This window comes from Peromyscus californicus, unplaced genomic scaffold, assembly GCF_007827085.1.
Source record: "Peromyscus californicus insignis strain IS unplaced genomic scaffold, ASM782708v3 Scaffold_10__1_contigs__length_136768540, whole genome shotgun sequence".
Classification (NCBI taxonomy): domain Eukaryota; kingdom Metazoa; phylum Chordata; class Mammalia; order Rodentia; family Cricetidae; genus Peromyscus; species Peromyscus californicus.
Genome location: NW_026294391.1, coordinates 54,848,255 through 54,866,407, shown reverse-complemented (window position 1 = coordinate 54,866,407; position 18,153 = coordinate 54,848,255). Strand labels below are relative to the sequence as shown.

The 18,153-nt window shown below is 37.8% G+C and overlaps 1 protein-coding gene across 2 annotated transcripts in view; it reads left to right on the top strand.

Moving 5' to 3' along the window:
* Ophn1 (oligophrenin 1) overlaps nt 1–18,153 on the top strand; it is a 358,580-nt gene that overhangs the window by 176,711 nt on the left and 163,716 nt on the right. The window lies entirely within an intron of this gene.

Here is an 18,153-nt window from a genome sequence, read left to right as displayed (position 1 = left end):
GTCCTGTATTCTGACTATTCTTTCTTTTGGGTAACATTTTATGACCCAGAAGTTTGGAAGTATATTAAAGAGCTTATGTAGCCAGTTCCTGCTGTTGTGTGACACTATTCCTGGGGAGACATGAACAATTGTCTACTCACCCCATATAGGAACCTGAGGAAGGACCAAAATACAGACATTGCCAAATTCCAACTTGGGGAGCCATGAGTTTTATTGGGGTTACTTACAGAAATATGGGTGAAGGGTGACTTACAGGAGCAGAAGTGACTCAAAGACAGCTGCAACATCAAAATCTACGGGTGACAGCTCACAAAAGCTGGAAACTTGAGCAAGCAAAAGCTCCAGGTAGCTCAGTGGGCTGGAAAGTGCCTTTTCCCAGCGGTGCAGTTGGTCTAAGCTTGGCTGGTCTGTTTCTTTTTGGCAGTTTGGCTTCTTTCAGGTTGTTTTGTTGTCTCTGCTTCTTCTGGGCTACTCAGTTTGAGTATCTTCTAAGCAGCTCAGCTGGTCTGAGTATGCTGCTCAATAGTCTTTACTGCTTAATATACTCTTGGGGAAGGAAGGGTCTTATGAATCAAGTCATTTTCAGGGACTTCCTGAAGTTATTTTGAGTTGTATGCTTTGTCTTAACCAGCTTCTCTACAGTATGAAATGTTTCACTTCCCCTTAGAGTACTCGGCTGTTTTACGTCCTTGTAAACATCTTTAGTCTTAATGAGCTTCCCTCCAAAATGGAAGGATATAATCTTGGGGGAAACTGCTAAACAATACCTGCATATATAAGATAGGTTTATTGTGGTTTTTAATTTTTTAAGAGCATAACTGAATTTGATCTATTACCATTCATTTATATTGTACTGTATTACTACTTATCAGAAGTAATCACACTTTCCTTCAAAGATGTCCCCTAGTTATGATATTTTAGATATTCTGTTTGTATTTAGGTAACTTATACTTCTGTGAGAAGACTTGGAACTTTAGGTAGGGGGATTCTGGTGCAGTGACCTTCCCCAGATCCATTACTTTCACAAAATGCTATCTTGTCACCAGCCATTTTATACTTTGCTCCCATTTCTCCCATAACAAACTGTGCTTCTTTAAGGGTCAGTTATCTCATCTGAAAATGCCATTTGAATAATAAAATTTCAAGGTCCTTTCTGCTCTTAAAAATAACCACAATGCCGGGCGGTGGTGGCGCACGTCTTTAATCCCAGCACTCGGGAGGCAGAGCCAGGCGGATCTCTGTGAGTTCGAGGCCAGCCTGGGTTACCAAGTGAGTCCCAGGAAAGGCGCAAAGCTACACAGAGAAACCCTGTCTCGAAAAACCAAAAAAAAAAAAAAAAAAACCCACAATGCAAAAGAATAGTAGTAGATCAAATTCACTTTCCTTATCTGAAAACGGGAGGAGTGAGCTGTATAATTTATATATTTTTAAAATTCTATGACTAATACAGGCCAAGACTAGAACTTGGCTAGGTCATTAAAACTGCCATTTCAAAAGCCAAGGGATACATTTTTAAGTTTAAAGAATATTCTAAGCCAAATACCTGTCTAGATAACTTAGCTAATATAATGTTTTATTTATTTGCCCATGTTTTAAACAAAGCATATACTTGTGAATTTTGTCTTTTAACTGGCAGTGTGTTGTCAACCCTGTTTGGTACAATAGTCCTGGAGGACATCCATTTTCCAAAAAGCTGTCTTCCTCTGGAAGATCTCCCCCAGGAAACGAAATTCTGCTCATAGAGATGTGTATACTCCCTAAGAAAGCATGACCAAAGATTGTGTTTTTGTGAGACAGGGACTTACTATGTGTGCCAGGCTAGCTATGAGTTCATAATCTTCCTGCCTGAACCACTAGAGTGCATTACCACACCTGGAAAACCAGAGATAAAGTTTTCTGCTTATTAGTTTGTGTAGCCTTTGTGCATTTGAGCTCTGATATACTTAGTTCCTTATATGCTTCTTATATCATTTGATGCTTAAAGAAAGTTATTATTAGATAGTAAGAGGGATAAAAAGCTTTTAACCACATGCAGAGTTTGGATTTGGGTGCTGGTGACTGTATGTAGAGGCTCATAGATGTGAAACATGTACAGAGATAAATTCCACACCCTACCAGCCAGAATTTTATAGTCAAAGGGAAATATTTTAATGTAATATTTTCAAAATATTTACTTTCTCTTCTTTGACAACATCATAGAAGGTACCACTTTACACCCTCATCCCTGTCCGTATCAAGTATTCAATATATGTGTTAAGTATTTATCATGCATTATCCCTTTTGAGCTTGCAACAACCCTATGATACAAGTATTACCTTTGTCTTCATTTTGCATATGAGGTAACTGAGGCTGGGAATTAAGAATTTTAAGAAAGCTAGTATTTGAGCTTAGTGATAAGCTCCCAATTAGAAAGGTTGGTACATGCATGAAGTCACTTGGTATTATGTATGAAATTTAATTTGGACTCCAATTTTCAGTCCTTTTAGACATTTATCATGGCCTTAAAATACTTTTGTCAGAGACTCTTTAAACCCTACATATTGGTTACCTATTATAAAACTAACATGACAAAGCACTTTAAAACTCAATGGCACATATCAGTAAGCATTTATTTTTAGCTCATCTATATATTAGCTAAGGTGGCTCCCTTGACTTCAGTTGAGTTTGTTGGGTCTTGGCTCAAGCCAGGGGCTTTCTTTTGTTTTGTTCCATGTATTTGTATTCTTCTGGGAAAAGAAAGTGGTAGTATCTTTTTCTTATGATAATAGCAACAACGCATGGCAGTTGAGCAGAGAAATAAGATACTTTAATGTGAGACTCAAAGCTGCTACACTCTCACTTCTTCACAAATTCAGTGACTAAAATTGTCAATATCAGAAGTGAAGTACATTCTGCCTTTAGTGAAAAGCAGTGCAATATCACATGGGAAAGCCCATGAATATAGGCAGTGGGAAGTTTTGGGATTCAGTTGGCTACGTCCTGGCTGAAAGTCAGTGGTAATGAGGAGTAAGAGGACAGACTTAGAATTTATTTTTAAGACAATGTCTCATGTATACCAGATTGGCCTCTACTCTACTATGTTGTTGAAGATGACTTTGAAATTCATTTTTTTGGTCTCCGTCATGTGCTGGTGTTACAGGCATGCATCATCATGCACAGCTTATGCAGTGCTGGGTGCAGGGCTTCTTGCATGCTAAGGAAACATTCTACAAACTGAGCTGCATACTCAGAAAAAATAAGTCATGGAAGAAATATTTTTGATGGAAACCTAGAGGTATAATGAGAAGAGGATAGGGGCTAGGGGATCTCTTCTTAACCCTTCATTCTTTCCCCTTTCCTTTAAAAATATGTTTTTAATTGAAATACATTTATGTTATTGTTTTTTCTTTTACTCTAGCCCCACATTCGGTGCCAAAATGTTGTTGGTTGTTTTTTACTCTTTTGGGGTCTCGCCACCCAGATCCCAAATAAATCACACATGGAGGCTTATTCTTAATTATAAATGCCTGGCCTTAGCTTGGCTTGTTTCTTGCCAGCTTTCCTTAACTTAAATCATCTCTGACTATCTTTTGCTTCTGGGCTTTTACCTTTCTCTATTTCTGTATACCTTTTATTTCCTTCTTACTTCATGTCTGGTTGTGTAGCTGAGTGACTGGGTGGCTGGCTCCTGAAGTTCTCCTCCTTCTTCTCTCCCTCCTCCCAGATTTCTAGTTCTATATTTTCTTCTCTCTACCTGACAACCTCACCTATTCTTTCTCCTGCCTTGCTATTGGCTGTTCAGTTCATTATTAGACTATTAGGTGTTTTAGACAGGCGAAATAACACAATTTCAGAGAGTTAGACAAATGCAACATAAACAAAAGTAACACACCTTAAAGTAATATTCTACGACAGATTTACTTCACTTCCCCCCTTTTTCTCCCTCCAGCACTCCTTCCCTTGTTACCTTCCCTGATATCCCTGCCCCCAAATTGATAGCTTCCCTTTCTTTGATTTCCTTGATGATACTTGGGATAGAAACTAGGCACTCACATTTAGAAGGTCTGATTATCTTGTCCTCACAGAGAGCTGGGAGTCACACATGCTAAGCCAGTGCTTTATATCTCAACTATGCCCCAGGATCCCAACCTTGAGTTGTTTGATATGACCTTAAGCAAATTATTTACTCTACAGATACTTTAACATCTAGTGTCTTTATGATCTCTTCATTGAACTGTTCTTACTTTATGCTTTGTTTTGTTTTTAGTTTAATTCTGTGACAGGGTCTCACTATGTAGCTCTAACTGGGCCAGAACTCACTATATAGACCAGGATGGCCTCAAACTCAGAGAAAACCTCCTACTTCTGCCTCTTAGAGTGCTGGGATTAAAGATATGAACCAAATCACCTGACTATTTTCCCTTAGGCAATTAGCTTAAGTTTTCTCAACTAGTTAGTAACAGAGTCTAGACTAGAACCTTGAGGTCTTTTTCTCATTCTAGATATTCATCACAGAAGGGGAAATATTTGGAGGTGAGGGAGGTTCTCAGTTCTCTTATCCTCCTGAAATTAACTATTTTTCTATAATTCTGTTTCTCATATTGCCATGCTCATCTGTTTTCCATTTCCTGAAAGGTCTGGATGAAGAGAGGAAGACCAAAGTCATGCCAGGAAGGTCGGAAGTTCAAACTGAGGAAGTATTTGCTTCATGCAATCATGTTTAATGATTCTTTGCTATTAGGGACTGTTGGCAGTATCATGGTCCCTCCAGAGACCTTTCAAAGAGGCATCTGTTACGATTAGACATCTTAATTTATGTTATTCCTGGAAGAAGCACATTGGGTTAGATATGAATCGTGGAGTCTTCAAACTTTGCAATATTCTAAGCATATGCATGTGTTTGCATATCCATAAGATGCTCATATAGTGTTTAATTTGGGGTAAGAATCTCTTATTGCTATTTCAAAGATTAAGACTATCAAGTAAATAGAGAAGTGGCATAGCTCCTGAGTCCAGTATACTGTGCAGCCAAATGAGAGTATCACAGCACATCAACAGATGTAAACAGACTAATTCTTCTATTTACTAGTTGTGTGACATGGAATAATTTTGCCTTTCTTAGCTGAAGTTTTGACTGTAAAGTATGGGTAATAATTCTGTCCATGTTGTAAGGATTAAGTGAGATCAATTATAAAAAGTGCTTGATGGTGAAATGGTAGTTCCTTTACTGTGAGTCATTAATGTGAAAATTTAAACTGTCTTTATACATACTCCCTTTAACTTCTGCATTGTAGATTAAACCTTTGTGGTGCTTTAGATGAAAAACCCTCTTAGGCTCATTCGGAATTAAATCATTCATAAGCTCACGTATTTGAATACTTGGTCTCCAGTTGGTGTTACTTTGGGGTAAGGTATGTAACCTAAAGGGAATACAGCCTTGCTTGCTGGGAAGTGTGTCATTGGGCATGGGCTCTGACAGTTTAAAACATTGCCCCATTTCCAGATTACTCTGTTGTTTTATGTTTGGCACAGTGGCTGTGCCTTAATCCATTGCTATTTCAACCAGCTATTTCAGACTCTACAGTTACTAGCCTGCTTCTCTGGCAGGGGCTTGACTCTTAGGCCCCAGCCCGGTGGGAAATCTGTTTCCACAGGTACTGGCTCTGCCACTGCCACTAAAGGTAGCTTTAACTAAATCTCTATCATTCTATTTATAAATAAGACTTGAGATTCAAAGGCTGGGGTAAAAACCTGCTAGCTCAGAGAGTTTGAGTAGCACCTAGCTAAATTTCTGTCCTTTCTGGTGTCTCTGAAAAAGAGTATCCTTCCACTCCACCAAACAAAAGATTCCACGCCTCTCCAAATCCCTCCATACTACTTCTAATGCATCTCTTTATCTCTTCCAGATGCCCTCTGATACACTATGATTACTTTCTGTCAACTAGTTGCTAACTCAGCCTTCTGACCCAAGGTTAATTTTATTTAATTAACACAAATGCAAACTCACACTGTGATTGGATATTCCCCAACATTTCTCCCTTTTTGTCTAAATATAAAGGAAAGTTTTTAACTCTAACACAGTAAAACTATATACAATAAGAACAATTATCAAGTAAGGATTACGTTCACAATGGCCAGCCAAGTTGTATTTGGCAAATTCCAAGAAACTACTCTATTATCTATCCTATCTTGGTGAGTCTACAGGTTTTTACCTAATTTATTTTTTATCCTAACTTGTATTACCAACCCAAAACTATCTTTTTAGCCCTCAAAACATTTTCTTAGATAAACAATTTAAGCTTTTATGTCTCTGAACTTATATACTTTATACTTCTTTTGGGAGTTTCTTTTCTGAATCTATTGACAAGGAGAACTTTAACTATTACTATTCCATCTTCAATTCCACCAGAGACCCTAGAAAGATACAATATTACCTGAATAAACATGAAGCACAGAGCAAAAAACTTCCAAATCTATAGAAATAACAGAAGCAGCTGGCTGCTTAGACAGCCACCCAAGGTTCCTCTGCAATGTTGGGGCATTCATCTTTGGCCTATAGGCCTAGAATGTCTGACAGACTTTTCTGTGAAACAGGTATTTTGATGGACTGTTCTACCTCATCTTGGCAAAGTTTTACTGTCGCCTTCTTTGTATCCTGCTTGTCCAATTTGGACAGTATACTGTCAGCAGTCGAGGCAAGTGTAGCAGAAATCTTAAACGGTCTTATTAATTAAATCAAACCTGAGGCCAGTTATTGGGGTAAATGCTGGAAGATCAGAGAGGCAGAATATGCCACAGCTTCCTCACCTCGTCAATTCCTCAGCTGATCCTGTGTCCTCAGACTGGAAGCCTCTGAGTCTTTATCCAGAATGAATCTAAGCTGAACTGTGCTGCTCAAAGGCCTGAAGCTTAACCAACTCTAGTTCCTGGTCCCCACGCCTTAAATACCTTTCTGCTTTCTGCCATCACTTCCTGGGATTAAAGGCTCACTTCCTGGGATTAAAGGTGTGTGTCACCATGCCTGGCTGTTTCCAATGTGGCCTTGAACTCACAGAGATCCAGAGGGATTTCTGCCACTGGAATGCTAGGATTAAAGGTGTGAGTGCCACCATTTTCTAGCCTCTGTATGTAGTGGGTATTCTGTTCTTTGACCCCAGATAAGTTTATTAGGGTGTACAATATTTTGGGGAACACAATACCACCACAGGCAAGGGCAGTTTCTTGCCCAGTGTCTAACTTTGCCACAATAAAAACAAACTCTAGGGCTGGAGAGATGGCTCAGAGGTTAAGAGCACTGGCTGCTGCTGCTCTTCCAGAGGTCCTGAGTTCAATTCCCAGCAACCACATGATGGCTAACAACCATCTGTAATGAGAGTTCTCTGACCTTCACATGCCTGTCCTAGTATCCATACACCACACCACAGCTCTGATCCTACCAAAATCAATAAAGTAAATGTATTTAAAAAGGAAAAAAAAAACACCAAACTCTAGATAGAGGTACTTCGATACCCATCATTCTTTTTTGAAGTAAATTGGTGCTGCCAGGAGCAGATATGTTTCATTGTCATGCAAAGCCTTAGGTTATTAAAACATCTTAAATGCCATATTCTGTAGGTCTCTGGAGTGTTTGAAGACTACCTATCTCTCTAAAATATATCTCTGTTTAACCTTGAAAACATACCTAACATAACTATAAATTTAATTATTATAGATGACTGACTACTTACCTGTATTTCTTAATTATACATTATATTTTTAAATGAGCTGTATAGGTACAATACCTTAAACAGGAGTAGAAACATATATGAGTATGTTCTAACAAAACTAACCTTAAATTTGTATCAATATACAAAACTCCATAGCAATATAAAATGTTTTAGATGAATGGTTGATTTTTAGTTTAAGGTAGATTCAATAATCTATTCTTTTATCTTATCCTCTCTATATCCCTCCCTTTTTTTCAGAAAGAGATCTTCATTACCCCTTTCTGTTTATTAAGCATATCATCTAAAGTACAAGTAGATCTTTCTATAACTGCTTGTTTTATAGGGTTGTGTGGTATATATGTAATATTCTTTATGTTGTAGTATGCAAAAATCTGTTTTATTTTAGTAGAGACATATGCTGGAGCATTGCCAGTCTTAATGTGTACAGGTATCCCCATAATGGCCATGACTTCTAGTAAATGTGTAAACTACAGAATCAAACTTTCCAGAACTTAAAGCAGTAGCCCTTTGAAATTTTGAATATGTATCTATGGTATGGTGCACATATTTTAATTTTCTAAATTCTGCAAAATGAAACACATCCATTTGCCAAATTTAATTTCTTTGAGTACCTTTTAGGTTACTTCCTGTAGATAATGCAGTTTGATTATACAAAGAATAAGTAGGGCATTTTCTTCTAATTTCTTTGGGTTGTTGCCAAGTGATAGAAAAATCTTTCTTCAAAACCTTGCTATTAACATGGTGTTTCTTATGAAATTCTGAGGCTTCCAGCACATTTCCTACTAATAACTGATCAATTTTATCATTACCTTGTCTTAGAGGGCCTGCTAGACCTGTATGGGATCTGATATTTGTTATATACAAAGGATGATTTCTATTTCTGATTACTTGTTATAGTTGAATAAATAATAAAATTAATTCTGAATCATCTAGAATAATTTCAGCAGTTTCAATATGTAAAGCAACTCTTTCTGCATATTGAGAGTCAGTAACTATATTAAGTGGTTCTGGAAAATCTCATAATACTGTGAGAATAGCACATAATTATGATTTCTGAACTCAGTCATTAGGGCTTTGAACTACTTTACTTAATTTCTCTGATTTATAGCCTGCCTTTCCTGATTTATTTGCATCAGTATAGAATGTAGGAGCTCCAGAAATTGGTTCCTTTTATTATATGAGTGAAAATCTAATTAGTTCTTTTTGTAAACTGAAGTCTTTTGCTTTTGGGATATTTGTTGCTAATCTCTACCAAGGAATTACCACAAGCTCTTTGCCAATGTTCACTTTCTGTCCATAATGATGCAATTTCAGCATTAGTAAAAGGTACCACAATTTCTACTGTGTCTATTCTTGCTTATTGATGAAGTATCAATTTTCCTTTCATAATCAATTCCAAAACCTTTTCTATATAGGTCTTTAATTTTTTACTCTGTTTGGTAAAAATATCACTCTAAGATATTATCTTCTCTCTGCATAAAAATTTCTGTAGGAGAATGAGTAGAAGGTAAAATGACCAGAATACAATCAAACTCTGGATCTAAGCAATCCACATGTGCATCCTGTAATTTCTTTTCTTTTCTTTTCTTTTTTTTTTTTTTGAGACAGGGTTTCTCTGTGTAGCTTTGCACCTTTTCCTGGATCTCGCTCTGTAGACCAGGCTGGCCTCGAACTCACAAAGATCCACCTGCCTCTGCCTCCCGAGTGCTGGGATTAAAGGCGTGCGCCGCCGCCGCCGCCGCCGCCGCCGCCGCCGCCACCACCACCACCCGGCTGTAATTTCTTTTCTACCAGAGTCAATTCTCTCTCAGTCTTACCTGTTAGTTTTCTTGGACTATTTAAGTCCTTATCACCTTGTAACATTTAAAATAAATTGTTTAGTTTTTGAGTTGTTTATCTAATTGTAGGTCATAGCCAGTTAATATTTACCAGCAATTTTTGAAAATCATTAATGCTCATAATTGATCTCTTCTGACTTGTACTCTCAGTGGTTGAATTTTCCATAAATCTATCTTATAATCTAAATAATTAATAAAATCTCTTTTTAGGAGCAATTTGTAATCCCCAAGAAGGCAAAATTCTCTTTATTTAATCAACCATTTTTTCTAAAGTATCTGTGTCTGAATCAGTCAATAATATATCATCCATATAATGGTAAAATATAGGTTGAGGAAACTGTTTAAAAATTAGTTCTAATGGCTCTTGTACAAAATATTGACACAAGTTGGGGTTGTTTGACATTCCTTATGGAAGAATTTTCCAGTGGTACCTTTTAACAGGCTGGGAATTATTATAAATATGCACTGTGAAGGCAAAATTTTCTGTATCCTGTTCTTGTAAAGGTGTACTAAAAAGCAATCTTTTAAATTAATCCCTGTAATCGACCATCCCTTAGGTAGTAAAGAAGGCAAGGGGATTCCACACTGTAAAGAAACCATTGGCTGACATTGTCCATTTTTCCAGTTTTCTTTTTAATAACAAATATGGGAGAATTCCAAGTACTGGTCAATTCTTCAATATGTTGAACATTTTGCTGCTCTTGTACCAACTGTTCTAATGCCTGTAATTTTTCTGACATCAAAGGCCATTGTTCCACCCACAATGGTCTATCAGTTAACCATTTTAAAGATAGGGCTGTTGGTTCCTTTGAAAGATCAGCAGCTGTTATGCCCTGCTTATGTACAATGTTAACAGTTAGTGACTGTTCTTGATAATACCTTTTAATGTTTTTCTCAGAGGCATACATTAATTTAGTTTGTTTCTGAGATTAGAGGAATGTTAATCTGTGTTTTCCATTGCTGCAACAAATCATGTCCCCATAAATTCATTGCTATGTTAGCCACATATGGTTTTAATTTTCCTATCTGTCCTTCTGTACCTATATATGCAACCTATCTTTCACTTTGTTTTTGTTTTACCTAAGATAAAATTCCAATTCCTAGAAATTGAACATTTACCTCCTGAAGAGGCCAAGCTGGATGCCAGGGTTTTGGTGGAATTATTGTTATATCTGCACCAATCAAATCCTCAATTTCAATGCCATTTATTTGTATTTTTAGCTTTGGCCTTTGATCATTTATAGAAGTTTGCCAAAATCCTTGTTTTATTATCTCTTCTGAATTTTTTTTAATCTACTGATGTTGTTATGTCATCCAGAGCAGTATAGTTTTTAACATCATGTGGTGATATTTTATTTGTGCTGAAATAAATAAGTAAACAAAGAAGTCAGACAACAGTAGTACACTCCTTTAATCCTATCACTTGGCAGGCAGGGATCTGTCTGGATCTCTGAGTTCAAGGCGACACTAGAAACAGAGTCAGGTGTGGTGGCACACACCTTAAATTCCAATACTAGTTAACTATGGAGGACATACAGACAGACAGGAAGTGACAGAGCTGGGCAGGAAGAGGAAGTGATGTAGCTGTATAGAGAGAGCAAATCAGATGGCAGAGCAACAAGGCATATAGGCGTTTGTAGATAGGAAGTATCTCTCATTTGGAAGCTGCGGAGTTGGTGAGGTAAGGTTAGCTGTGACTGTTCCTATTTCTTTGATCTCTCTCAGGCTTTAATCCCAATTTCTGGCTCCGAGATTTTTATTTAATAAAACTGTTTAGAAATTCGTCTACAACAACAGGCATTAATTTTTTAATTCTTCTGTAGAGGGATTTCTCCAATGCTGTCAGGGAGTGATTGAACCAAATTCGACGTTCAGGCCTGCTAGAGGCCCTCTAAATCATTTCCCAATGGCAAAGAATTATCTTGCCTGTCTCATGTTAATTTGCATTCATTAGTCCAATGGTGGCCTTTGACACACGTTCTAATAGTACAGAAGGCTGGGGCTTCTGTTTGGATTATCTCTAGAAGAAACATTGTTTCTAGGAACACCTTGCATACAATCTCATTTCAGATGACCTTGTTTACCATAATTAAAATTTCTGACCTTTTGGTTTTTCTTAAAATTTTAGAAATCACTTCTTTTATCCAGGCATAAAGTGTGAGATCCAATATCAGCTGTGTTTCAGATCTGTTCATCTGTTGGTGCTGATCTTGCCTTTAAAGTCTGAATCACCCTTTTGCATTCTGAATTAGCATTTTCAAAAGCTGAAGAGTTGATTTTTTTTTTTTACTCTTTGGGGGCCCACCACCCAATTCCCAAATAAATACACGGGAGTCTTATTCTTACTTAAGAATGCCTGGCCTTAGCTTGGCTTGTTTCTAGCCAGATCTTCTAACTTAAATTATCCTGTTTCTCTTTTTCTACATTTTGCCTCTGGCCTTTTTACCTTTCTTTATTCTATCTTTCTTTCCTTCTTACTCTGTGGCTGGCTGTGTAGCTGAATGGATGGCTCCTGTGATCCTTCTCCCCTTCTCTTGAGCCTGGATTTCTCCTTCTATTTATTCTCTCTCCCTGGCAGCCCCACCCATTTCTCTCTCCTGCCTTGCTATTGGTTGTTCAGCACTTTATTAGACCAATCAAATGTTTCAGATGGACAAAGTAACACAGCTTTACAGAGTTAAACATATGCAACATAAAAGAACGCAACACATCTTTGCATCATCAAACAAATATTCCACAGTATAAATGAATGTAACACATCTAAAACTAATATTCCACAACATAAAGATTCAATTAATATTTGTCTAACTTCTGGATCTGATATTCTATTTACAGCTGATGTCAATCTTTATAAAAAAATCAGTGAAGGCTTCTTTTGGGCCTTGTAAAATTTTAATAAATGACTCAGTCCTCTTTCCTGATTCTTCAATTCTGTCCCAAGCATTCAAATCTGCTATACGGCATAGAACCAAGATGTGATCATAAAATATAGACAAGGTTAATTTTATTTAATTAATGCAAATGCAAACTTGGGATTCACAGTGTGGTTGACTATCCCCCAACATTACTCTGCTTCATATTTCTGCTTCACAATTGTGTTTGAAGATGCAGTTTCTCAGCTTCCTACACCAGCTACCTGTTCCATGCCTTCCCCACCATCATGGAACCATAAGACAAAATAAAATCTTTCTTCCATGAATTGCTTTTTGGCCATGGAATTTTTTATTATAGCCACAAAAAATAACTAATAAAACCTTGTAAGATTTAGAAACCTTAGGTTTGTGTCTTTGTATAATTCCTTTGTTTTTGGAGTTTTTGAGAAATATTGCTGTTACAGCTCAGGCTAGTCTGGAACTCACAATCCATATTCCTTAGCCTCCTGAGTGCCACCATTCCCAGGAAACTTTTTTTTAATTGTGCTTCAAGACTTGTTAATATTGCCTTCTCTGTCCAATCCAAGACAGGAAGCAGAGACAACTTCCCTAGGTGAAAGTTTTAGTTTTCAGGTGCCTATTGAAAGTCAGTGACTCTCTGTGTTGTGGCTCTCTGTCAAACTGCAGAACTGTGTTATTTTAATCCATACTATAAACTATTACTGAAGACCTGAGAGCATATCTTAGTGTTAGAACATAGAGCACTTGCCTTGTGTGCTGAACATTTTCATGTCAACTTGATACAAGCTAGAGTCATTTTGGAAAAAGGGACCTCAATTAATAAAATGTCCCCACTAGACTGGTCTATGGGCAAACCTGTGGTTCATTTTCTTGATTGATGATTTATGTGTGAGAGCCCAGCTCACTATGTGCAATACTGCCCCTGGACTGGTGATTCTGGATGCTTGAAAAAGGCATGCTGAGGAAACTAGTAAGCAGCACTCCTTTATGATTTCTGGATCAGCTCCTGCCTCTAAGTTCCAGTCCTGGTTTCCTTCAGTGATGAACTATGCCATGGAACAATAGGCTAAAATAAACCCTTTTCTCCCAAGTTGTTTAAGCTCATGGTGTTTATCATAGCAATATAAACCCTAAGACATATACATGAGGCCCTGGGTTGAGCAAACCTAGCATTACCATCACTCCCATCACAGAAAAAAAATCCTGAATTATTGTTCTGTTTTCAATTTTTCATCATTTTTAATAAGCAACATAGTATTCCCATGAAGGGCCCTCATATGTTGCTGTATGCAAAGGTGTCATTTCCTACTGACAGCAGCATCACGATCACGTACAAAAGAGTCATTAAAACCTTGTCCACACAGACCTCCCTGTGCTGTATTCTGGGGCCACAGACACTGATGCAAGTGGGTGGAAACAGTAATATAAGCTCATATTCTCTCCCAAAGCAGGAGGGAGAGAGAGAAACAGCTGTCAACTTCACAGCTGGTTTTGTCAACCCAAGTGATCCCAATTTCATCGGGCCAGGAAAAGAGCCTTTTCAGTGCATGGGAGATTTGCTGAACCAGAACCAATGTCTTAAACCTTTGGCAGCTCATGTTAACTTTCTCCAGAGAGGACAGAAGTTGATTGGCTCTGCCTGCCTGGACATAGTGTTCTCTAGACATTTGTCATGCTCTTTGAGTGCCCCATCCAACTGCTTCCTCACAACAGGTTTTCTTGGTGGAGCTATGCAAAGCACATGAAACATTTTTTGTTGGACACATGTTTTCTTCAGCACTCACTTCAGTACATAACTAAGAAAGAATGGCTTTTTTCAGTCGAAAAGAAAGATAGACCCTTGCAAAAACATAAGAAACAGTAATCTCAGCCAGACATGGCATGGTGGTGCATGCCCATAATCCAAGCACTTAGGTGACTGAGGAAGGAGGATTTTAAGGCCAGTCTGAGCTATATAGCAAAGCTCTGTCGAAAAACCAAACAAATATAGAAGAAACAGCACTCTACATAGGTAATTTGTGTTTTGTTTATTGTGACTGTTTATGAAAAGTGATGTTAGCTTATTGTCAGCATTCATTTTTATAAAGTGAAAGGCAAAATTGTCTTTTAAGGTATATTTCTAGCCCTTACTGGTGTATGAGGGCCTTGAAAGCTGGTTCCTTGCCTTCTCTAGATTGCCTCAGGGCAATGCCCGTGCCTGACACAAGCTTATTTCCTATATTTTGTCTAACACAGATAAAAGAATTTGTATAACTAGAATGCTAAATGTATGCTTACAAAGAAAGCCTTAAAAGTAAAAGGAAAACTGTAGTTTGTTTATAGCTTTCATACTTTGATAGTTTGTTCTCCTTATGTTTTGTGTAGCAGTCTTAGTGCATCTAAATGGTATTATAGTGTTCTCATATACATATGATGGAGCAACCATGTTTCTTGTTTCTAGATTGTGTTAGAGTGAACAGAATACTAATGTAATGCATATAATCCTACAATTCTTTTCATTCCTAGCCTCTTTTCCTCTTATTTATCCACTCTTTTCTAAAATTTTCATTCTTCCTCACAAACTTCTGAATGCTGATTTATGTTATTATTTTATGTATATAATGCTGAGGGATCAGAGGAAGGACTCCTAAACCCAGACTAGGATATTGGGGCATTGAGAAAGACATAGAAAAGACTCCATTGAATAAAGGGATATGATCCTGAAGGATGAGTTATAGTTGGCCAGTGAAGTAGAAGGAGGAAAACAAGAAGTAGAGGGCATATTTTGTACAAAGACAGAAGGTTGTTCCATATCACTGTCTTTGCTGGATACTTTTCTGTCAACTTGACAAATGCTAAAGTCATCCAAGAGGAGGGAACCTCGATTAAGAGAATGCTCCCATAAGATCAGGCTGTCGCAAACCTTTAGGGCATTTTCTTAGTGATTGATGAGGGAGGGCCCAGCCCATTGTGGGTGGTGTCATCCCTGGGCTGGTGGCCCTGGGTTCTATAAGTAAGGAGGCTGAGCAAGCCAGGGGAGCACCCCAGTAAGCATCACTTCTTCCTTGCCTCTGCATCAGCTCCTGCCTCCAAGTTCTTGACCTTTTTGAATTCCTGTACTGATTCCCTTCAATGATGAACTGTGATGTGGAAATGTAAGTTAAATAAACTCTTACGTCCCCAAGTTACTTTGGTCATGGTGTTTCATCTGAACATTAGTAATCCTAATTAAGACATCATCTCTCTCAAGGTGTATAAACTGAGTCCAGTAGTCAATGCTGGCTTTAAGTACAGATATTTTAAGTAGTTTGTTCTACCTCTTAATGGCTGGGTGTCCTTGGATAAGAAACTTATTACCTCTGAGGTTTGGTGTTTTCATTTTTAAAACAATAGTACTATCTAGCACATTTTATAATGCTAGTACAATAACATATGAAAAATACCAGAATGAAAACAAATTACTTTTAGGAGCATAAATGCAAAATTCCTAAATAAAATGCTAGCTTTCTGAATCTTACAGTAATGAAAATATACCACGAGAGGCCTAGAGAGACGGCACAGAGGTTAAGAGCACTTGCTGCTCTTCCAGAGGACCTGAGTTCAGTTCCTAACACCCACATCAGGTGGTTCACATGTGTCTGTGACTCCAGCTCCAAAGGACCCAATCAATGTCTCTGGCCTCTGCTGGCACCTGTACTCATGTGCACATACTTCCCCCATACACATACAAAATTAAAAAAAAATATTAAAAATAAATCTTAAAAAATACATCATAACCAAGTAGTGCTTATCTCAGACCCTTCCCTCAAAATCAGCCTTGGAAACGAAGCAGTGGCTTCCCTTCATTATTCATGTAAAGAAAATAAATCATATATTTATCTTAGTAAATCTGGAACTGAAGATGAATTCATTAGTTCAGTAATGATTGCATGATAAAAACCTAAAGTCACCATTAGTTTGTGGAGAAACTTTAAATATATTCTCTTACGTGAGGAAGAAGATAAGGGTACCCATTCCCATAGTGCTGTTTAACCAGATTCTGCAGGGCCTCAACTGGTGCTGTAGGAATGGGAATTTAGTAATGTGTCAATATGAGAATATAAACTGCCAGACTTTGCAGATGATTTAACCACTTAATGCAAAAATATTATCATTATTAGCACAAGCCTTATATGAAATTTAGACAGCATGACAATTATAAGTCATTTATGAAAATCAATATTGTTTTCTATATTTGCCATATTTAGCCAATATAAGTAGTGGCACATTTTATATTAATAATAAATACTTTAAAACATGTGTGATATTTTATGCTTGCAAATGTTTTGCCTTATTATTTTACAGATGTTAATTCAATTCAAATTAATCTGTAAATTCAAATTTAGTTTAATTTTTATCCTAGCAGTTATTTGAAAGTCTTAAAATTCACCCACAGTCTACCTTAAAAAAGGAATTCTTACCAGCATGAAATGCTTTTTTTTATTGGTACCACATCATTCAAAGTCAACATGGTGAAAAGAGTCTTAGAGGGCCTCTATCATCTGCAGTGCTGTCAGCATTTTCTTCTAAATTACCTTAATAGTTCATCAAGCATGAATACTTAGTGGCTTTTCTAGCCCAACATCCCCAAAGTCCTTACATAGCCCTCCCAAAACACGGTGAGGTGTCTGGCTCAGTCGTGCTCCACTCTCTGGTACCAGTCTCTGCCTTAGTTAGGTTTCTATTGCTGTCATAAAACACCATGAGAAAAAAGCAACTTGGGGATGGAAGCGTTTCTTTGGCTTCCATATCACAGTGCATCACTCAGGGAAGCCAGGGTGGAACTCAAGGCTGAACCCGGAGGCAGGGACTGAAGTAAAAGCCATGAAGGAGTGCCTTTAACTGGCTTTCTCCTCATGGCTTGTTCCACCTGCTTTCTTATACATCCCAGGACCACTTACCCATGGGTGGCACCCACTGTTGAGTAAGCTAAGCCATCCCACATCAACCGTTAATCAAGAAAATGCCACACAGACATGTCTACAGGCAATCTGATGGAGGCATTTTCTCAACTGAGGATCCTCTTCCCAAATAACTTGAGCTCCTGTTAAGCTGAGAAAAAAAATCATGACAATGAGTCTGTGACAAATGTGTACTGTCAGCGTTTCTTTAGAAGCTCTGTGACTGATACTTGTACTGAACAGCAGAGAAGTTAATTACATTTCATCCCCAAGGAGAGTGAAGGCTGAGTCCTCCACCCCCTCCGTAAAGCTAGCTGTGAATTCTTGTTTCCTATCTAAATCTTCCTGGATTTCTCTCCATCAGCTTTTAATATGCAGCAGTAAACACTTAAATAACACCAAATAATTTATTCAAAGAAGTAGTCCTTGATTCCTATTGTCTTGGAATGGAGACTGTTTGAAGTCATTCAGATTCATACAGATTAACCTTTCCTGGCTATATTTACTTCACGTTTGTGTTCCTTTTTTCTCTTTGAAAGATCAAATAAATGATAACTATATGTGAAGGGAAGAAAGGGTGTTCAACAACAGAGAACCCCCCGCCCAGTGCCATTTTTGGAGTTTACAGAGGCTTCGGCTCTACCAGTAGGAACTGCCTTTTTTGCAGGTAGAATGACTTGGGGTTATAGTTGAGGAAATCAAAACAGTCTTGATCAGTGCAAAGGAGCACATTCTTCACTGGCTGTAGTTTTTCTTTCCTTCCCAGGAGCTGCAGGAACTGACCACAGGAAACCTG